The following is a 23438-nucleotide window of genomic DNA, read 5'->3' as shown; positions in this document are numbered from 1 at the left end:
TTATTTCACAAGAACTAAACATTTTACAGATGTCTTACATATTGCATTTTGAAGAGAAACTCTGAAAGTTTTTTTTTTGCATTCGATATGCGAACCTTGAGTGACCCGGCAGACGTTAATACGGTAATCGAATTCTAGCCATACCCGTCCCAGCATGGCATCTTCGACTGTGGCAGTCGCTTCCCGTATTCTCTCCCGGAGCTCTGCTACATCACGTGGTAGAGGCGGTACATATACCAGATCTTTGATGTGTCCCCGCAGAAAAAAGTGACACGGAGCGAGATCTGGTAATCGGGGAAGCCATTTCATGAAACAGTAAACTCCAACACACAGAACGCTCGCTCCGGACCTAAACACGCCATGTATGCGACTAGCGCTGACTATCGGCAAATTACCAAACTATGCTGTGGCGGTATACATTTAAAAAAAGCTTTCAGGGTTTCTCTTCAAAATGACATATGAATGATATCTCTACAATGTTTGGTTCTTGTGCAATAAATAATTGAAAGCGTTACCGGACTTTATGTACACCCTGTATATTTTTCATATATATTATTTTTCATTTTTGATTAAAATTATATAGGCTCTACGTGTACAAGAAGAAACAATATATATGGGAGAAACAATTTGCCTAATGATTTAGATGCCCTGCTATCGTAGTTAAAACTGACTGCGAGAACGAAAAGGAACCTGACCATTTCCACAGCACAGCAACAGAATTTTATTTCTCGCAGTCAGTTTTAACAGAAAACCTGCGCATGTTGTTTTAAAAAAATAAAATACTTATCTTATGCCCGTCTAAACTTTTATTGGAGTACCGTGTAAAAATTTGAAATAAGTCGGTCAAGAAATTTAATATACTTATATTAAACATTCTAACATCTCTAAAATTTCTTGGCCGACTTATTTCAGATTTTTGCACGATATTCTAATAAACGAGCATAAGATAAGTGCTTTTTTTTTATTTATTAAACCACAATGCTTAGGTTTTCTTTTAAAACGGAATGAGAGAAAGAAAATGCTGTTGCTGTGCTGTACGGTACTGTGTAAATAGTCAGGTTCGTTTCCTTTCTCGCAGTCAGTTTTAACTACGGTAACACGGTATTTAATTAATTAGACAAATTGTTTCTCCCATTTATATATTGGTTCTCCTTGTGCAACTAGAGCCCATATAATTGTAAACAAAATGGTTCAAATGGCTCTGAGCACTATGGGACTTAACAGCTGTGGTCACCAGTCCCTTAGAACTTAGAACTACTTAAACCTAACTAACCTAAGGACATCACACACATCCATGCCCGAGGCAGGAGTCGAACCTGCGACCGTAGCAGTCGCGCGGTTCCGGACTGCGCGCCTAGAACCGCGAGATTACCGCGGCCGGCAATTGTAAACAAAAATTATGAACACAGGGCCGGCCGGTGTGGCCGTGCGGTTCTAGGCGCTTCAGTCTGGAACCGCGAGACCGCTACGGTCACAGGTTCGAATCCTGCCTCGGGCATGGATGTGTGTTCTGTCCTTATATTAGTTAGGTTTAAGTAGTTCTAAGTTCTAAGGGACTAAATGGCTCTAAGCACTATGGGACTTAATATTATTGGTCATCAGTCCCCTAGAACTTACAACTACTTAAACCTAACTAACCTAAGGACAGCACACAACACCCAGTCATCACGAGGCAGAGAAAATCCCTAACCCCGCCGGGAATCGAACCCGGGAACCCGGGCGGTCGAAGCGAGAACGCTACCGCACGACCACGAGCTGCGGACATTCTAAGGGACTGATGACCTCAGATGTTAAGTCCCATAGTGCTCAGAGCCATTTGAATTTTATATACACAGATATGCGCTGTTATTTCGCAGTCGGTTTTCGCAGAAGACAGGAAAACTGTGTTTGTGGCTATCGGCTTTTGATTAGAATTGTACTACGGAATCTGAATGGAGTGGACTTTGTAATATGACCTGTTTGTAGATAGAAAATATGCGAAATAGTGTCACTGCAGCTACTGTCACTACAGATGTAGCAGAAGCAGGAGAGGTCTGTGGTACCCTGTATACCAATGGTCCCAACCGATGTACCCAGCGACTTCAGTTCGCAGTCAAGGTTTCGTTGGCATCAACAATGCTCAACAAGGATGGAGAGAGGGGGGAAGAGGAGGTGCAAATAGGGCGAGGAGAGTCTATGGACACAGAGAGGGGAAAGGTGGAGGGGGCAGGAGGAGATGGACAGAGAGAAGCGGGAGAAGGATATTAGAACGTATATCAAATTCGCGTACTTACTTAGCAATTGCGACGCCATGGTCGGGTTCGCCTGTATAAAGTAAAAGTGGTTCAATCCTAACAATAACTGCCAGTGCAGAATGGTTGTGGGCTATGGACCTCGTTGCAACTAAAATACTGAAACTTCCTGGCAGATTAAAACCGTGCGCCCGACCGAGACTCGAACTCGGGACCTTTGCCTTTCGCGGGCAAGTGCTCTACCATCTGAGCTACCGAAGCACGACTCACGCCCGGTCCTCACAGCCTTACTTCTGGCAGTATCTCGTCTCCTACCTTCCAAACTTTACAGAAGCTCTCCTGCGAACCTTGCAGAACTAGCACTCCTGAAAGAAAGGATACTGCGGATACATGGCTTAACCACAGCCTGGGGGATGTTTCCAGAATGAGACTTTCATTCTGCAGCGGAGTGTGCGCTGATATGAAACTTCCTGGGAGATTAAAACTGTGTGCCGGACCGAGTCTCGAACTCGGGACCTTTGCCTTTCGCGGGCAAGTGCTCTACCAACTGAGCTACCCAAGCTGTGAGGACGGGGAGTGAGTCGTGCTTGGGTAGCTCAGTTGGTAGAGCACTTGCCCGCGAAAAGCAAAGGTCCCGAGTTCGTCTCGGTCGGGCGCACAGTTTTAATCTGCCAGGAAGTTTCATACCAGCGCACACTACGCTGCAGAGTGAAAATCTCATTCTGGAAACTAAAATACTGTTCAGAAGCTTGTGCAGTATAAATGTAGATGGCGCTCAACCCGTGAGCGGGCTTCTGACCCGACTTTAGGAAGAATGCAGCGTTCCGTCTGCTAGGGCATTAGGAGGGAAGTGTGGCGAGCCCTTCGCCCCCACTGCCTTTTACCCCCGGAAAAGTTTCCCAGTTTGATAGGAGGCTGAGTGGAGCGCGCACCGTCATGTGGAGAAATGGAAAGAAGAAAAATCCCGCCAGGGCCGGTGTCCAGCACCCTACCCGCTGGACCGACACGACCAAGAATGTCTGAGTTGATCGGCATACAAGTAGCGTCATGTCTGATTTAAAACTCGAGCTTTCGAAGATATTCAGTACGTCTGAAGCAGAAAATGGTGAACATCATCGAAAGCTCGATCCTTAAGATACGGACATAGTGACATAGTGTTTTTGAGGAAGACGACGCGTGTAATAGAAGGAATGGAGAGCAATTACAACCGATCGAGTTTCAACTTTCGGAAACGCAAAATAACAATAGCTGCAAGGGCACGACGCTTGCGTGGGAACAGGGCAAGTAAATGTTTGGCACAAAGACCCGAGCCGAAACGCAGCAGCAGCGGCGGCGGCGGCGGCGGCGGCGGCGGCGGCGCGCGGCGTCTTACCGGCGACGGTTGTGGAGGTGTGCGACGTGTGGCGTGTCCGCGTGTGTCGGCAGGGGCGTCGCGACGGCATCTTTATAGAGGCGGCGGCCGTCCGGCGGCACGTGGACGCCGGCGGCGCGCGGCCTGGCCCGGCTACGTCACGCGGGGCGCGCGTGGACCAAGGCGCCGGAAGGGGGGAGGGGGGGCGGGGGACGCTCTGCGCCTGCGCGCTGCGCTGACGGCCCGCCGGTCTGATGCACCGCTGACGGTCCCGCAGTCATCGCGCAATAAAACTATGTGCTACACTACTAAACCCGTGGCTGTGACCTCCACATGTACAGGGCGTTACAAAAAGGTACGGCCGAACTTTCAGGAAACATTCCTCACACACAAAGAAAGAAAATATGTTATGCGGACATGTGTCCGGAAACGCTCACTTTCCATGTTAGAGCTCATTTTATTACTTCTCCTCAAAATCACATTAATCATGGAATGGAAACACACAGCAACAGAACGTATCAGCGTGACTTCAAACACTTTGTTACAGGAAATATTCAAAATGTCCTCTGTTAGCGAGGATACATGCATCTACCCTCCGTCGCATGGAATCCCTGATGCGCTGATGCAGCCCTGGAGAAAGGCGTATTGTATCACAGCCTTCCACAATACGAGCGCGAAGAGTCTCTACATTTGGTACCGGGGTTGCGTAGACGAGAGCTTTCAAATGCCCCCATAAATGAAAGTCAAGAGGGTTGAGGTCAGGAGAGCGTGGAGGCCATGGAATTGGTCCGCCTCTGCCAATCAATAGGTCACCGAATCTGTTGTTGAGAAGCGTACGAACACTTCGACTGAAATGTGCAGGAGCTCCATCGTGCACGAACCACATGTTGTGTCGTACTTGTAAAGGCACATGTTCTAGCAGCACAGGTAGAGTATCCCGTATGAAATCATGATAACGTGCTCCATTGAGCGTAGGTGGAAGAACATGGGGCCCAATCGAGACATCACCAACAATGCCTGCCCAAACGTTCACAGAAAATCTGTGTTGATGACGTGATTGCACAACTGCATGCGGATTCTCGTCAGCCCACACATGTTGATTGTGAAAATTTACAATTTGATCACGTTGGAATGAAGCCTCATCCGTAAAGAGAACATTTGCACTGGAATGAGGATTGACGCTTTGTTGGATGAACCATTCGTAGAAGTGTATCCGTGGAGGCCAATCAGCTGCTGATAGTGCCTACACACGCTGTACATGGTACGGAAACAACTGGTTCTCCCGTAGCACTCTCCATACAGTGACGTGGACAACGTTACCTTGTATAGCAGCAACTTCTCTGACGCTGACAGTAGGGTTATCGTCAACTGCACGAAGAATTGCCTCGTCCATTGCAGGTGTCCTCGTCGTTCTAGGTCTTCCCCAGTCGCGAGTCATAGGCTGGAATGTTCCGTGTTCCCTAAGACGCCGATCAATTGCTTCGAACGTCTTCCTGTCGGGACACCTTCGTTCTGGAAATCTGTCTCGATACAAACGTACCGCGCCACGGCTATTGTCCCGTGCTAATCCATGCATCAAATGGGCATCTGCCAACTCCGCATTTGTAAACATTGCACTGACTGCAAAACTACGTTCGTGATGAACACTAACCTGTTGATGCTACGTACTGATGTGCTTGATGCTAGAACTGTAGAGCAATGAGTCGCATGTCAACACAAGCACCGAACTCAACATTACCCTCCTTCAATTGGGCCAACTTGCGGTGAATCGACGAAATACAGTACATACCGACGAAACTAAAATGAGCGCTAACATGGAAATTAAGCGTTTCCCGACACATGTCCACATAACATCTTTTCTTTCTTTGTGTGTGAGGAATGTTTCCTGAAAGTTTGGCCGTACCTTTTTGTAACACCCTGTAAAGAGCTACCGCTTATCCGGGTCATGAGGACCCGAGACCGCACGGATAACCGGAAAACCATGTTTTTTACCACACACTGTTGTTCGCGAAACGTACTAGGAAGTTGTTTTCATAAGTCTGGAAAGAAAGAAAGCCAAATATCTTTTTCGTAAACAACTCACCTGACGTCTCGACATAGTCTCCTTTGAAGGACATACACTTCGTCCAGCGATCCTCCATGTTTTCAGCCCGTAGGGAAAACTACAAAATACTCGTTGATTGTAAATGTAATTTCCTCATTCGTTAAAACTTTCTTCCCTGCAAGCCAAAGTTTCAAGTTAGGGAACAGAAAGAAAGTCTCTTGGCGAATAGACTGGTTTAGGAATCAATTCAAAGCCCAATTCACGCACTTTTTGCATTGCTATCGCTGATGTGGGGGATGATGGATTATCGTGGTCAAAGAGCACTTTCTTGCGTGCCAATCTTTGTCTTGTTTCAGCCCACGCAGGTTTCAAACGAACTAACAATGAAACATAATAGCGCTCAGTTTAGTTCATGCCTTTTTACAAGTAACCTATGAGGATTATTCCGTGGGAATCCCAAAAAACTGTGACCATCAGCTTATTAGCAGACAGAAAGATGTTTGCCTTCTCCGGTGCATTTTCGCCAGCTTTAGTTCAATGTTCATTTAGCAAACACAGTCGTAGTCGCGTATAAGTTGTTACTTTTAATTTGTGGACGACCGCTTTCGATCTACTACAGAGGTCACCATGAGATCCATATTCCTCGGTGGTAGCAGGAATCCCAGGCGTGGAGGTTAACAGTCCTCCGCAATGTTCTCAGCGCCAGCACGGACGTGCGCCTCATCCAGGCCAGGGAATCCTGCTGCCACCAAGGAATATGGATCTGATGGTGACCTCTGTAGTACATCCAAAGCGGTCATTCACAGATAAAAGTAACTACTTATACGCGACCACGACTGTGTTTGCTAAATAAATCGTAATTTAGATCGCTGTTTCCTGGGTCAATGTCCCAAAAAATTTTTTTCGTTGTTTTGACTACCGTTTTGTTTCTTGTGTGTTATGATGGATCCATGTTTCATCAAAAGTCACAAATCGGCGCAAAAAGTCTTGCGCATTTCGATTCGATATCGCCAGACATTGTGTTGAAATGTGCCGAGAAAGCTTTTGGTTGATTACGGCACCCACCTCGCACACAGGTTCTTCGTACCCAGCTCTCCGTGCAGGGTATTGTGCGCTCGCTCAGTTGACATGCGTACAGTCTTCGGCGGTCTTTGGATTTTGACAATGGTTTCGTTAGTGGTGACCTCCATTGGACGGCAGGAGAGAGCTTCTTCTTCGGTGCTTGTCCGACCACGTTTAAATTCATTAATCCAAAAGTAAATGGTCTTCAATGATGGTGCTGAGTACGCTCGAACTTCATGCAGTTCTGCTTTGGTCAGTACGGCAGTCAAACCCTTCAAATGAAAATGTTCAAATGAAACTCGGTTTTCTCCGTTTACAGTCGCACTCGACCCGTTGACCAAAGGCGACTGTCAACAATGAACTGCACGCTGTTGAAATTTTTTATACGATCGCTACCAACCATAAAGGAGCGACAATAATGTTCCATTTTCTCATGCAAATTTACCAAACTTATAAAACCAGCCCCCTATATCTCACATTTGTAAGATCAGTCCGATACTCCCCGGAAACTGACAAACTATTTACAGAATTATATTTAAAAAAATGTGTCGTTTCGTATCGCTTTCTTTCAGTTAAATTTCGAGAAATAATCGTCCAATGCTTGTTTTTAATCAATTTTTTTCCTGACGATGACTCTCGTTATCCGGAGAGCCAGACTATAGTAAAATCAAGGGACTTCAATAAAGAAGTTACACATCATTATGACAGATCGTGTAACTTCCATTGAATGCTACGCTACACGTCAAAGTGACATATACAGGGTGATCCATTGATCTTGACCGGGCCAAATATCTCACGAAATAAGCGCTGAACGAAAAAACTACAAAGAATGAAACTTGTCTAGCTTGAAGGGGGAAACCAGATGGCGCTATGGTGGGCCCACTAGATGGCGCTGCCATAGGTCAAACGGATATCAACGGTGTTTTTTTAAAATAGGAACCCCCATTTTTATTACATATTCGTATAGTACGTAAAGATATATGAATGTTTTAGTTGGACTACTTTTTTCGCTTTGTGATAGATGGCGCTGTAATAGTCATAAACATATGGCTCACAATTTTAGACGAACAATTGGTTAACAGGTAGGTTTTTTAAATCAAAATACAGAACGTAGGTACGTTTGAACATTTTATTTCGGTTGTTCCAATGTGATACATGTACCTTAATGAACTTATCATTTCTGAGAACGCATGCTGTTACATCGTGATTACCTGTAAATACCACATTAATGCAATAAATGCTCAAAATGATGTCCGTCAACCTCAATGCATTTGGCATTACGTGAAACGACATTCCTCTCAACAGCGAGTAGTTCGCCTTCCATAATGTTCGCACATGCATTGACAATGCGCTGACGCATGTTGTCAGGCGTTGTCGGTGGTTCACGATAGCTAATATCTTTCAACTTTCCCCACAGAAAGAAATCCGGGGACGTTAGATTAGGTGAACGTGCGGGCCATGGTATGGTGCTTCGACGACCATTCCACCTGTCACAAAATACGCTTTTCAATACCGCTTCAACCGCACGTGGGCGATGTGCCGGACATCCATCATGTTGGAAGTACATCGCTATTCTGTCATGCAGCGAAACATCTTGTAGTAACATCAGTAGAACATTACGTAGGAAATCAGCATACATTGCACCATTTAGATTGCCATCGATAAAATGGGGGCGAATTATCCTTCGTCCCATAATGCCGCACCATACATTAACCCGCCAAGGTCACTGATGTTCCACTTGTCGCAGCCATCGTAGATTTTCCGTTGCCCAATAGTGCATATTATGCTGGTTTACGTTACCGCTTTGGTGAATGACGCTTCACCGCTATTAGAACGCGTGGAAAAAATCTGTCATCGTCTCGTAATTTCTCTTGTGCACAGTGGCAGAACTGTACACGACGTTGAAAGTCGTCGCCATGCTATTCCTTGTGCATAGAAATATGGTACTGGTGCAATCAATGTTGATGTAGCATTCTCAACACCGAAGTTCTTGAGATTCCAGATTCTCGCGTGATTTGTCTGCTGCTGATGTGCGGATTAGCCGCGACAGCAGCTAAAACAGCTACTTGGGCATCATCATTTGTTGCAGGTTGTGGTTGACGTTTCACATGTGGCTCAACATTTCCTGTTTCCTTGAATAACGTAACTATCCGGCGAACGGTCCAGACACTTGGATGATGTCGTCCAGGATACCGAGCAGCATACATAGCACACGCCGGTTGGCATTTTGATCACAATAGCTATACATCAATACGGTATCAGCTTTTCCGCAATTGGTAAACGGTCCACATTCGGGAGGACGACGGTTCAATCCCGTCTCCACCCATCCTGATTTAGGTTTTCCGTGATTTCCCTAAATCGTTTCAGGCAAATGCCGGGATGGTTCCTTTGAAAGGGCACGGCCGATTTCCTTCCCAATCCTTCCCTAACCCGAGCTTGTGCTCCGTCTCTAATGCCCTCGTTGTCGACGGGACGTTAAACACTAACCTAACCTAACCTAAACAGTCCACTTTAACACGGGTAATGTATCACGAAGCAAATACCGTCCACACTGGCAGAATGTTATGTGATACCAAGTACTTATACGTTTGTGACTATTACAGCGCCATTTATCACAAAGTCAAAAAAAGTGGTGCAACTAAAACATTCATATCTCTTTACGTACTACACGAATATGTAATAAAAATGGGGCTTCCTATTTAAAAAACGCAGTTGATATCCGTTTGACCTATGGCAGCGCCAACTAGCGGGCCAAACATTGCATCATCTGGTTTCTCCCTTCAAGCTAAACGAGTTTCGTTCTTCGTAGTTTTTTCGTTTGACGCTTATTTCGTGAGATATTTGGCCCGGTCACTATGAATGGACCACCCTGTATATATGTATATGTTTGGTCCATACGCCGCCAGAATTTCATATTGAATCGGTTTGGAATTTAGAATTCCGTTTTATAGTGAGAATCGTACGGTCCCCAATATTTCAGCTTTCGGGTATGTTTCCGAGTCGCCAAGTTACTGCAGCCATAAACATAATTTCGATGCGCGAAAATATTCCGCTGCTAAATTTGCGATTACTTGCAGATGTAGTTTCGAAACATCCTTTCTCATCTCACCTGTCGTGAAGATCGTTATTGCAAATATAAAATTATAAGTGTCAGTATTTGATACATCAGACATTTATATCCACTTTTGCAGGTAACTTACTATTAAACAGTTCATTTCGAGGTTGATCTTACTCATTAATCTTTTAATATGTGTTAGGAATGGAACTTTCATTCTTGCGAAGATTTCCCACCGTTTATTTTGATGTGGAGCATAGGTCTCCGTCGTTTTCAGTATGTTGGCTGCATGTAGCAGATTCCGTGACTCTAGTCTATCCAACCTTATTAGAATAATAATTAATGTTACATGTTTCTTCGAACAGTTCTTCTGGCTGTATCATGGTTTTATAGGAACATTGTGCAGGACTGAAACGAAAGAAAAGCTCTTTTTCTGCTTCGATATTTGCCAATGCTGTTCCCATTGTTAGTATGCTTTTTTTCTTGAAACGTGGAGAAAATCAGAATACAGAAGCTGTGTAAAAAGCGGGTCGTAATTGTCCATTCAAGAAATTAGGCGAATAAGCGGATAAAAAATAATTACTTGTGGGTATTTTACGAAATACAAGGCCCCAAAACATAATAGTAAAAGAAACGCTGTTTTTTTTATTTTAAATTGATGTCGTGGGAACCCCTAACCTACTCGTTAACCGTTTGAGTACCAGTGGTTTCTGTCTGAAACCAACATTTTATTGGAGTACTAGTGCCTTTCGCGTGAAACCATTGATGTTATTGCAACACAGAGACAGCTAGTAGTACATTCTATGAAAGTAGTGTACTGCAGTGTTCAAAGCAACAGTCGGCGCGGAGACTGTGCTACGTGGTTGTAGGTTTTTTTTGAGATCGTATTGAGGAGCTCACTGAAACTGAATGTAAGTACATCCACAGTTATTGTAATGTAAATCTGAATCTGCACTGTAGCTTTTATGTGTGATTTCGAAATGAAATCGCATAGGCAGTATGTACTTTTGATACAGATTTATTAATTTTGAAGCCCACTTTTTACTTCTTATTTCGGACTGTAATTTGTTTTAGACATTATGATTTGATGGAAGTTTCGAGATATGGAATTGTGTCTAGAGAAAATTCGAGATTGTTTTGTAATATATGTCATGAAATGCAGTCTTCTTGAGAACCGTGTGGCCTAGTGGTTCCAAAGTGAAACCATCTGCTTAAGACAATTGATTGTTTGCTTTTTGCCAATTTCTTCTTGTTTCATTGCTTACTGTGAAGATAGAGGTCAATTTTGAGAAAAATTTTAATATTAATTTTTTTTATGTTATTCAAACACAAAGGGGTAACGCGTCTCCGCACTTAAGTGTCAATGGGTCTTTTAACCCGGGGGGGAATGACGAGAATAGCGTCAGTCTTCTGAAGACAGAAATACTTTTGACTGTGTGACAGTGATAGATATGGAGATGATGATAGCAAGACGCCAAATAAGCGAAAAGGCGTTTTCTGAAGTTACTTCTTCTACGAACACAGTCTCGTTTCCTCGGAAGAAGGAGTCGTCGGTGACTTCTTTGCACCCGGACTTTCGGCGATGAGTCAGCTGTTCGGCAAATGCTGCGGGCTGCCCTTCGGGCACACACGTGTGCGAAACCGGCCGCCTAGGCGAAGGCCGCGCCGCGGATGCTCCGGCAAATAACACGGCGGTGCACCGAGGCCAAGTTGCGCGCTGGCTCCTATTGTCCCTCCTCCTCTGCCCCCGGCGGCACGTGGGTGTCGCACTGAGAAACAAACAGCGGGGGAAGGAGGCTGGTGCCGATGCGTGGGACCGACCGTTTGTTTACCTTCATGGATCGAGGAAATAAAGCGGATGCAGTATTTATTTCCGACAAGCATTTGACACAGAACAATATCAACAATTCTTAACCAAATTACGATTTCATGGGATATCAAACAATATTTTGCAAGAGGATTGAGAATCTCTTGGTAGAGAGGACATAGTATGTTACTTTCGATGGAGAGTCATCAACAGAAGTTCAGGAGTGCTCCAGGGAAGTGTGTTGGCGCCCTTGTCGTCATATTCTGTATTAATCACCTGGCAGACGATGTTAATAGTAACGACCGACTTCTTTTGCAGATGCTGCAGTTATCTACGACAGGTAGAGGTGGGCCTGTAACAACTCTGCTGTTCATGGTCAATGCCGCGGCTTGGCACAAGTAGGCCAAGTATGTATACCTGGACGACTTGTTTTGTAATACGTAGTGAGGAGTGGGGTAATGCGTGACGCTCTCGATCAGGGTTAGGTTGCGCCTCGCTTTCGGCAGGAATTTACAAACAGTACGTTAAGGCCTCATGTCCTCGAGCCGCAGCAACTCTCGCTTCACGATCTCAACTGGATTCTTGAGACCTGTAATGGGTTTTTGGGCTTGTGTTTAAAGTTGTTGTGCTGTGTACGTGTTAATGTAAAACGCATGAAAATGTAGTAGCAAGAATAACAATATTATTTGAAAGAGATAAATAATTCTTATTTATGTGCTGCTCAGCCCGACTATAATGAATTACTTTGTCATATCTTATGACTACAAATAAACTACTGGCCATTAAAATTGCTACACCAAGAAGAAATGCAGATGATAAACGGGTATTCATTGGACAAATATATTTTACTAGAAGTCACATGTGATTACATTTTCACGCAATTTGGGTGCATAGATCCTGAGAAATCAGTACCCAGAACAACCGCCTCTGACTGTAATAACGGCCTTGATACGCCTAGGCATTGACTCAAACAGAGCTTGGATGGTGGGTACAGGTACAGCTGCCCATGCAGCTTCAACACGATACCACAGTTCATCAAGAGTAATGACTGGCGTATTGTAACGAGCCAATTGCTCGGCCACCATTGATCAGACGTTTTCAATCGGTGAGAGATCTGGAGAATGTGCTGGCCTGGGCAGCAGTTGAACATTTGCTGTATCCAGAAAGGCCTGTACAGGACCTGCAACGTGCGGTCGTGCATTATCCTGCTGAAATGTAGGGTTTCGCAGGGATCGAATGAAGGGTAGAGCCACGGGTCGTAACACATCTGAAATGTAACGTCCACTGTTCAAAGTGCCGTCAATGCGAACAAGATGTGACCGAGACGTGTAACCAATGACACCCCATACCATCACGCCGGGTGATACGCCAGTATGGCAATGACGAATACACGCTTCCAATGTGCGTTCAACGCGATTTCGCCAAACACGGATGCGACCATCATGATGCTGTAAACAGAATCTGGATTCATCCGAAAAAATTACGTTTTGCCTTTCGTGCACCCAGGTTCGACGTTGAGGACTCCATCACAGGCGTTCCTGTCTGTGATGCAGCGTCAAGGGTAACCGCAGCCATGGTCTCCGAGCTGATAGTCCATGCTGCTGCAAACGTCGTCGAACTGTTCGTGCAGATGGTTGTTGTCTTGCAAACGCCCCCATCTGTTCACTCAGGTATCGAGACGTGGCTGCACGATCCGTTACAGCCATGCGGATAAGATGCCTGTCATCTCGCCTGCTAGTGATACGAGGCCGTTCGGATCCAGCACGGCGTTCCGTATTACCGTCCTGAACCCATCGATTCCATATTCTGCTAACAGTCATTGGATCTCGACCAACGCGAGCAGCAATATCGCGATACGATAAACCGCAATCGCGATAGGCTACAATTCGACCTTTATCAAATCCGGAAACTTGATGGCACGCATTTCTCCTCTTTTCACGAGGCATCACAACAACGTTTCACCAGGCAACGCCGGTCAACTGCTGTTTGTGTATGAGAAATCGGTTGGAAAATTTCCTCATGTCAGCACTTTATAGGTGTCGCCACCGACGCTAACCTTGTGTGAATGCTCTGAAAAGCTAATCATTTGTATATCACAGCATCTTATTCCTGCTGGTTAAATTTCGTGTCTGTAGCACGTCATCTTCGTGGTGTAGCAATTTTAATGGGCAGTAGTGTAAATATTGAAATGATGTTTCAATAATTCAGTGCTTGACATTAAAATGTATGCATCAAACAATTAATATATCACACCACAACCTCTACCCATAACAACACTGGTGTCGTAAATATTTTTATTTAAAGTCACTGATAAATTATTGTGAGAAAAATTAATCTTACGCACCAGCCGTAAAAATTATTTCATTTACGTAAAGTCTAATATTGTTCCACTGAGTTTTTATTTTCACTGCTAGAATAGAAAATAAGAAATTCCTGTAGATTCTTGTCCTCTGAGTTCAAATATTGTAATATCAATCGAAAGAATTAATGGCTCAAATGGCTCTGAGCACTATGGGACTTAACATCTGTGGTCATCAGTCCCCTAGAACTTAGAACTACTTAAACCTAACTAACCTAAGAACATCACACACATCCATGCCCGAGGCAGGATTCGAATCGGCGACCGTAGCGGTCACGCGGATCCAGACTGAAGTGCATAGAACCGCACGGCCACACCGGCCGGCCTATTATTTTTTGTTATACGATTATTCTTTGTAGAAAACTGCTTATAAAATTAATGAAACATATTGTTGTTATTTCACAGTACAATAATGTCACAATGTAATAATAAGCCTTTTCTCACTTCTCACATATAGGCTTAAAAATCATTTCTGGAAAAATATTTGTTACTTCATAAATCTCATACACCGTCGCATAGACTGGAGACACAAAATATTGACGTTGACATTACAGATCATATAGTCCTCAGTCTTTTAGTTATTCGATAGTACTTAAAGAGGCTTGATCGTTTTCTAGGCATTTTATTTGTAAGCAAAACGAAATTAAGCTATGAGAAGTAGACATCCAAATCATAAAGCGAACTCAATAAATTTCTTTTTCCTAGTCACAAAGTCAAATATAAAGAAAAGCATTCGAAAGAAGGAAAGCAGTCGCCGAGCGGTTCTAGGCGCTACAGTCTGGAACCGCGCGACCGCTACGGTCGCAGGTTCGAATCCTGCTTCGGGCATGGATGTGTGTGATGTCCTTAGGTTAGTTAGTTTAAGTAGTTCTAGGGGACTGATGACCTCAGCAGTTAAGTCCCATAGTGCTCAGAGCCATTTTTGAAGCAAAGCAGTGTCTACAAATCAGTAAATCCCTATATCCCAGCAAAGTAAATTCAGTGTTTGTATTAGTAAAGATGACTGCGCCACTTATTCAGTCACTGGCGTAAACTTCTAAAAATATACTTGTGTCACTGACATAAAAAAATAACAGTGTCATCTATTGTTTTTCTGGGGTACTACGAAACAAGCAGCGCCATGTACTGGCTCTCTGGTTTGCAGCGCTGAGACGACCATATTAATGAGGTATATACCGAAACTTGCTAAGCTGAGGACACTCCTAAAACATTTTAATTGTCATGATCCCATTTTGATGAAATAACGCGTATATGATCTCCCTAGTTACGCTCAAGTTACCTGTGAAAACTGCATGGAAATTCGTCTAGTGGTTTTGGAGATTAGCGTGTTCAAACAGACAGAGAAACAAAGTTTTGAAAAATTGTCTTGTTGTATTCTGTTATTTCAAAAGTTCAGCCGTTTTTAACACACCAGGGATAATGAAATGCTATACGAAAACAGGTTGCTAAACTATCTTCCAGTCAGATCTCGATAATATTTTAAAGTGATAAGAGATTGGTAACTTTCTCCAAATGCTCGAAAATGTAAAGTAATGCCTGTCGCAAAACGAATTAAGTGATATCCCAAGAGCGCAACATCAGTTACAATTAGAATCTAACTACTTAAACAAATATAATAAATATGCATTTCCAACCGTTGGTTCCTTCTCTCAGTATAATCGGCTGTCGATCCACTATCATCTGATTGAATTTACCCAAAAAGGTTTGAGACACACTATATACATGAAGCAGATGGCCTATAGTTTGGCAGGATACAGGAAAAATGCAGTCAGTCTACAAAGGAGAGTGCTTATCAATCATGTGTGCGCCCCACTGAAGACTACAACTCAAGCATGTGAGGTCTCTACCAAACAGAACTAAACGGGACACTCAAGGTATAGGAAAAAATGTTCCACGAGTGTTGCAGGTTTGTTTGACTCACAGAAGAGCGTCATGGCAATGATGAATAACCTGAACTGGCACATTCTTTACACGGCATTGTACATGCATTATTTTGACAATATACAAGAAGTTTGCGTGCCTGTACATCAGTGTACTGCATTAATTCGGTGACTTACGTGTAGTTTGCAGGTCTGTAGGCTGTGTATTGTGACCCCGAGCACGTCAGAGCGAGTGTTTTGTATCAGTGTCATAAATAAACTACGTGAAATCTGTCCCTAAATAAATTGTTCCAAAATAAATAAAGTACACTCCTTTCTCTCTCCAGCAGCCCAGAACAGGCTGATTCCTTTTCCCGCCGTTTTTCCCCCAGACCGCCATGGGATAAGAGTGCCCTCTTGTGGTAGTACTGTGTACCAGATCAGTTGGAGTCCGGACCTCATGGTGAACACACTGGATGGAGCTACTGCCTATGACAATTAAAATTGTTGAAATGAACACTGCATGCAAAATAAAGGCCTACGTCCATCCTATGCAGCAGCCCAGCACAGGCTGAGTCTTTTTCCCGCCAATTCCAAGGAAGAATTGGCAGGTGCATGACAAGTTAGTGGAGGTAGACCAAGTGACATATTTTCCCACCATTTTCTTAGGTTAGTGGAGGCAGCCCAGTTGTCCTATTTTTCTGCTAAAATTTGAATTTCCTACCACGCGCTATAAGCGTCTCAATTTGCACCTAGCGAAAGGGTCTCTTCCCGTTTCAAACGCGTTTGGGGCGCGCGAAGAAAGACTACCTAAATTCCCCTGTACACACGCAGCATCATATGGTACAATGAGCAACAAACGCGAAGTCATAGCGAACCTGTTTTTCATTGCGAACTTTACGAATTGTGCATAGCGTCATGCTAAAATGTGTAAAACACAATACTATTGGGACAACAAGAACGTTACCCCACTCTGTATTGTTGCCAAATTTATTCAAGATGGCGGATCCAAGATGGCGGCGGCAGAAGTGGCACTATCTCAATGACATCATGGTAGGAAGCTCAAATTTTGGCGGGAAAATAGGACAATTGGGCTGCCTCCACTAACCTAACCCCCTAACCTTCTCTTTCCCACTCCCCACCTCCAGAAAATGGCGGGAAGTTCAAATCTTGGTGGAAGAAAGGTCACTTAGGCTACCTTCACTAACCTAAGAAAATGGCAGGAAAATAGGTCACTTGGTCTACCTCCACTAACCTAAGTCATCCGACCGCCACTTCTTCCTTGGAATTGGGGAAAAGGACTCAGCCTGTCCTGTGCTGCTGGATAGGATGGACATAAATCCTTATTTTGCATGCAGTGTTTATTTAAACAATTTGAATTGTCATAGGTAGTAGCTCCATCCAGTGTGTTCACCATGAGATCCGGACTCCAACTGACATGGTACACAGTACTACCACAAGAGGGCACTGTTATCCCATGGCGGTCTGGGGGAAAAACGGCGGGAAAAGGAATCAGCCTGTTCTGGGCTGCTGGAGAGAGAAAGGAGTGTATTTATTTTGGAACAATTTATTTAGGGACAGATTTCACGTAGTTTATTTATGACACTGATACAAAACACTCGCTCTGACGTGCTTGGGGTCACAATACACAGCCTACAGACCTGCAAACTACTCGAAAGTCACCGAAATAATGCAGTATACTGATGTACAGGCACGCAAACTACTTGTAAATTGTCAAACTAGCCGCGCGGCATTAGCCGAGCGGTCTGAGGCGCTGCAGTCATGGACTATGCGATTGGTCCCGGCGGAGGTTCGAGTCCTCCCTGGGGCATGGGTGTTTGTGTTTGTCCTTAGGATAATTTAGGTTAAGTAGTGTGTAAGCTTAGGGACTGATGACCTTAGCAGTTAAGTCCCATAAGATTTCACACACATTTGAACAGTTTTTGAATTGTCAAAATAATTCATGTACAACGCTCTGCAAACACGCTCACTAATTGTAAACTGTTGAAATAATGCACTGCACAGCCTATAGACCTGCAAACTACTCGTAAATTATCGAAATAATATCAGTATACTGATGTACTGACACGCAAATAACTCGAAAAATTAACGAAATAATGCAGTACACTGACGTACAGACACGCAGACAACTCGGAAATTACCAAAATAATGTACAGCACAGCCTACAGACCTGTTCACGAAATAATGCAACAGAAACGTTAACTATGCGTAAAATTGTCAAAATAATGCAAATATGACGCTTTGGCAACACGCTCAGAATGCTTAAACAGCCGAAAATAATGCAGTGGACAAACATTCAATGCACATAATATCGCTTTTGAACTATCGTTAAGAAATTCGACCGTGACGTATCAGCAAATGGCTTGCCTCCATTTTCGGGTATACAGTCAGAATTCTTCTAGTGTTATACTGACGTCACATGTCTGCGTAAATAAGAGCTAAGTTTCTCTCTGGACCCACACGTGTTCACCTAACCATCTTTGCTGGCGCGATGACGCATAGCCTTGGTACCTACGGTCCAGGAAGGACCTAATTGCCGAGCAGCTCACCAGCGCAAGTGCAGCTAAAAGGTTCTCAGTAGTATACTGACGTCAAGTATCTATGTAAATAACAGTCAAGTCTCCCTCTGAACGCACTATAGAAATCCATTGCAATGCCTCCAAGAGTAGCACAGGGTGCATTCTCCCTAGTGACCCTAACGGGCCATGCGATACGTCTCCGACCACGTACATGTTTCCCCAGCCACCACACGTACCTGCTGGTCCAGCAAAGGCCTAATTGCCAAGTGAGAGATGTCTGCGTAGTGACTGACCCCCACAGGTGCAGCTAAAAGGCACTCACCGTTATACCAATGTCTCATGTATATGTAAATAATACCCAAGTCTTCCTCTGGACGCGCCATAGAAATCTTCTGCAATGATTTCAGAAACTGTTAATGAAAACAGTCCAGAATAACACCGAAAGCATTCTTCCTGATGCTTAATTCTTCTCGGGTTATCAGCCGAGTGGTGGCGTCGTCTTCTCGCAAGTTTCAGTGAGTTTCGTACCCATCATCGTCTGGCGAATGATGTGTACGAAACTCATTGAAACGTTGTGACAAGACGACGCCACCACTCGGCTGATAATCCGAGAAGAATTCATCAGTGGAATACCCTGAGAAAAACTGAAGTGGCATATATTCTTCCTGCTGCTGCTAATCGCAGAGTATGTCTATCACATGTCAGACTCTCACTGAAAACATAAAGTGTTGCAGTAATAGTTAACGGTCACTTTTGTTGTTGTTGTAGGAGCTTTTGCGAGGTCTCGGCTTATCAGCATGGAAATATCCGCCCTAGCAGGAGCTATTTACGAAAATAGCTCAGAATAACACCGAGTGCATTCTTCCTGGTGGTGCTGATGAGACATCCCATGCTACCCTTCCTGAAAATCATAATGTCCTGCTTTCAACATACGTCTCATAAATGGTAAACGTTCTCACCACTATGTAGAGGCTCCTATATCTCAGCACAAACGATGTCTCATAAATGAATGGAGCATTTTGACTGAATTTAGTCGTCAAACTCCTGTCTCTGCCAGTGCGGAAGCACTGTCCGCCATTTTTTTCTGCAGACGATACTTTCAGCAGCAAAACTATATTGTACAGATCGCCATATTGTACTGACAGTTAAATCCTGCAAAAGTGGTCTACATATCGTCAAATACAGAAAGACACTTGCCCAATTACACTGCTATGCCACTGAGGACGGAAGCTTAAATATTACAGCGTGAAACCGATCTCCAACATGGCAGTATATCACCACACACCATGTCAATGTAGTAAACATACAACCTGTATCCTGCGCCATTCAAAATCGCCCCTTTTCCATCATGTATGTAGCTATCGACCACCAGACACTCGTACACGTAATGCAAAGACAGACAGCATAAGCGCATGCACCGTATATACTGCTCGCGGTGCTAGATATTTCCTGCAAGGTCGGGCAGTCATCCAAGGCAGCTGTCGGTCACAAGCCATCCTCCCCCAACTCACGACCAGAGCGACCTCTACGGACCGAAGCCACTCTCAAAAACCGAGCGAGGTGGCGCAGTGGTTAGCACACTGGACTCGCATTCAGGAGGACGACGGTTCAATCCCGTCTCCGGCCATCCTGATTTAGGTTTTCCGTGATTTCCCTAAATCGCTTCAGGCAAATGCCGGGATGGTTCCTTTGAAAGGGCACGGCCCATTTCCTTCCCCATCCATCCCTCACCCGAGCTTGCGCTCCGTCTGTAATGACCTCGATGTCGACGGGACGTTAAACACTAATCTCCTCCTCCAGTCTCCAAACTGTTTCACAGAGTTGGGGTCAGTTCCCCTCAGCACAAAGGCATTAAATCGTTACTGTTCCTGGCCCCGACCTGTTTGCTTGCTTGCTTGCTTTCTACATCCGTCTCCAGACTATGAGATTACAAGAACATATCTCATATCACATGGTTTGCCAGAATATCATACCATTTCCGCTATATTTCTCTATATCAAGCACAAGGCAATATCGCTTGCATAGCAGCATCGCTTGCACAGTATAATTCCGATGATACAGACCTGAAATTATTTCTCTAGAAACTCGAAACTTAAGTGAGTATCTAGAAACTGATCTCGTCTACGAAGACCTTAACGTGATACCTCGAAAAAAATATAGAAGACTGATATTTCCACTCGCGAATACCGATGTCGGTGATATAACAGAATCCAAATCATCTTTATAAATTACAAAGTCAACTTAAGTGTTTCTCATGTCTAGAGAAGCAGCAAACGTTTCTTCTACCCGTCCTTCACCTGCTATACACATACAACACACATCAAAATCGATGTTCTCTCAACCAAATAAAGATGGGAAATGTGCAGAAACAGTCAACTGGAAAATTTACAGCGAAAACACACGTCCATATTGAATCCTCTCAAATTTCCACGTAATCATAAATACTGTCCAACACATACTAAGGATTAGTTGTAGAGGACGACACTGTTAAGTCAGGTAAATTTCTGTTTTCCTACACACCTTTCCATTCGGACAGCTCCTGCTTTTAGTCGGAAACATGAATCATTTCCGTTGCAGGCCAACGTCACCGCGCACTACACACCCCTAGACATAATCGTCCTAGGAAACCAGCCACGTACATATTTGCTTGCTATACTTGCAATTAAATATTACGATCGCGGTCTCAATTGGACGACATTGGACAATGAGTGAAGTATCAGAAATACACTGTGCTGATGGCTGTGGCCCTGGAAATAGAAATCTCTGTACCATTCTCATGACTTGACATACTTTTTCCCATTTCTATTACAGTATTCCACTTCAAATCCATACCTTTCTTACGATTGGACATGTCGGAACACACACATACTTTATAAACCTGATGCTCAAGGCGAACCTATCACGTATCCCCTATTACTAAGTACAATACTTCGCCAATAGCTGACTGCTGGCGATACGAAATAATACTGACCGAAAATCAGCGATGGGTGGACTTGTCTCATACATTTTCCTCTGAGTGGTGCCACTCTGTCTTAGAAAGAGAAACGTAATCATCCTATAGACCGCCAGATGTTAAAAAACACGATCGCAGCAACGACTGTATGTTACTGTCACAAGCGGTTCTAGAGGTGGTCACAAGTATGCATGTTAAAAGCTATACTGTCTTTAGCAATCGAGATATTGCATTATCTCTGAATGAAGTGGTTTTTCCAGACAAATACCGCGACACTGACTATAGACAGTGATCGCCAGACTGTATATTATCAGACCATCAGTGCGATTACACGTCGCAGACGTGCAGCCTTGTAATAAAATTACCGAATTTAGAAACTGCTTCGCTAAGTATCATGGTATGAAACCGGTATTTGTAACTCCATCATGCTGCCGCTAGATATTCTCCATTATTTGTAATGCATTGTGCCTCGATGACGTGTCAGAGGTTCAGTGATATATCCACTGGGTTATAGGGGATGGTTGAATGAGAAGGATCAAAAACGGTAGATGGTGTGCTGATTGAGGTAATAAGGAATGTACATCAGCTTTTCAGATCTCTAGTGCAACGCTTTCCAGTAGAAATGATGTCTATGATTTCTAATCAAGTCTTTCCGTTCAACCACATACCTGCGTTGTATCCTATGGAGAAGTCTTTTAATGATTACAGCCACTGTGAATCATATCTCTGACATTCTCATATCTCAAATAGGTTCACCTTTTTCGAACATGTCTGCTACAGTAAAATTTTAGATAGTCCCTATTCCTCTTGCTACTGCTGCCACTTATGCAGCTTTGCGCATGTGATAATCCCAATTTAAGTTGGAACTGAGAAGAAGTCGGAGTGAGCTATATCTACCACCTTCTGCAACCCGCGTAGAAACAGAGTGTGACAGGACCTCGTTTTGACCAATCAGTGGAAATGGGAACATGTGATCGTAGCTCCGCCAACAGTATACAATGTGTAAGGTCAGCGCCAAAGGAAGTCTGCTCCTGCAACACGAGATAGCTTAAAAGACAGTACGGGATCTGGGAGAAGGACGAGGATTTGGCTACTGCATTATGGTGAGTCCCCAAAGTACACACAGGTACTGCAGTCCGAAGCAGATCCACGTCTCTCAGGGCCCACTCACGTCTATCACCCCAATACGATATCATCGTTATTCCGTATCATCCAACAGAGCAAAATTACGAACTGTAAAAGCTCCACTAAGTTCATCCGATATAGATTTCGATAAGACATTTATCGCATCTCTCTCCTCCCATATACAGGGTGGTCCACTGATCGTGACCAGGCCAAATATCTCACGAAATAAGCGTCAAACGAAATAACTACAAAGAACGAAACTTGTATAGCTTGGAGGGGGAAACCAGATAGCGCTATGGTTGGCCCGCTAGATGGCGCTGCCATAGGTCAAACGGATATCAACTGGTTTTTTTTAAAATAGGAACCCCCATTTTCTATTACATATTCGTGTAATACGTAAAGAAATATGAATGTTTTAGTTGGGACACTTTTTTCGCTTTGTGATAGATGACGCTGTAATAGTCACAAACATATGGCTCCCAATTTTAGACGAACAGTTGGTAACAGGTAGGTTTTTTTAAATTAAAATACAGAACGTAGGTACGTTTGAACATTTCATTTCGGTTGTTCCAATGTGATACATGTACCTTTGTGAACTTATCAGCCGGCCGAAGTGGCCGTGCGGTTAAAGGCGCTGCAGTCTGGAACCGCAAGACCGCTACAGTCGCAGGTTCGAATCCTGCCTCGGGCATGGATGTTTGTGATGTCCTTAGGTTAGTTAGGTTTAACTAGTTCTAAGTTCTAGGGGACTAATGACCTCAGCAGTTGAGTCCCATAGTGCTCAGAGCCATTTGAACCATTTGAACTTATCATACCTGAGAACGCATGCTGTTACGGCGTGATTACCTGTAAATACCACATCAATGCATTTGGCAATACGAGCTTCTGTAGTGTCGGCAGACCTGCCAACACTACGTACACTAATAGAAAAAGGCGGCCAAGATGCACGCGCTAACTCACGCAGGGTGGCGTGAGGTCTGAAACAGGATACGTAATGAATGCTATAAAGAAAAGTACGTAGCTGCTGGAATACTTAACTTTAATCCATCATT

At 44.0% G+C, this 23438-nt stretch overlaps 1 protein-coding gene across 1 annotated transcript in view; it reads right to left on the bottom strand.

Annotated features, from left to right (window-relative positions):
• LOC126412432 (juvenile hormone esterase-like) overlaps nt 1–3712 on the bottom strand; it is a 160899-nt gene extending 157187 nt beyond the window's left edge. Inside the window, exon 1 of the mRNA XM_050082027.1 lies at nt 3604–3712. The gene's annotated coding sequence lies outside the window, so the exon portion shown is untranslated. The remainder of the gene's footprint in view (nt 1–3603) is intronic.
• Nucleotides 3713–23438: the final 19726 nt, after the last annotated feature.

This window comes from Schistocerca serialis, chromosome 7 (assembly GCF_023864345.2).
Source record: "Schistocerca serialis cubense isolate TAMUIC-IGC-003099 chromosome 7, iqSchSeri2.2, whole genome shotgun sequence".
Lineage (NCBI taxonomy): Eukaryota > Metazoa > Arthropoda > Insecta > Orthoptera > Acrididae > Schistocerca > Schistocerca serialis.
The sequence above is the reverse complement of the archived record's forward strand: the minus strand, read 5'-3'. Positions and strand labels throughout refer to the sequence as shown.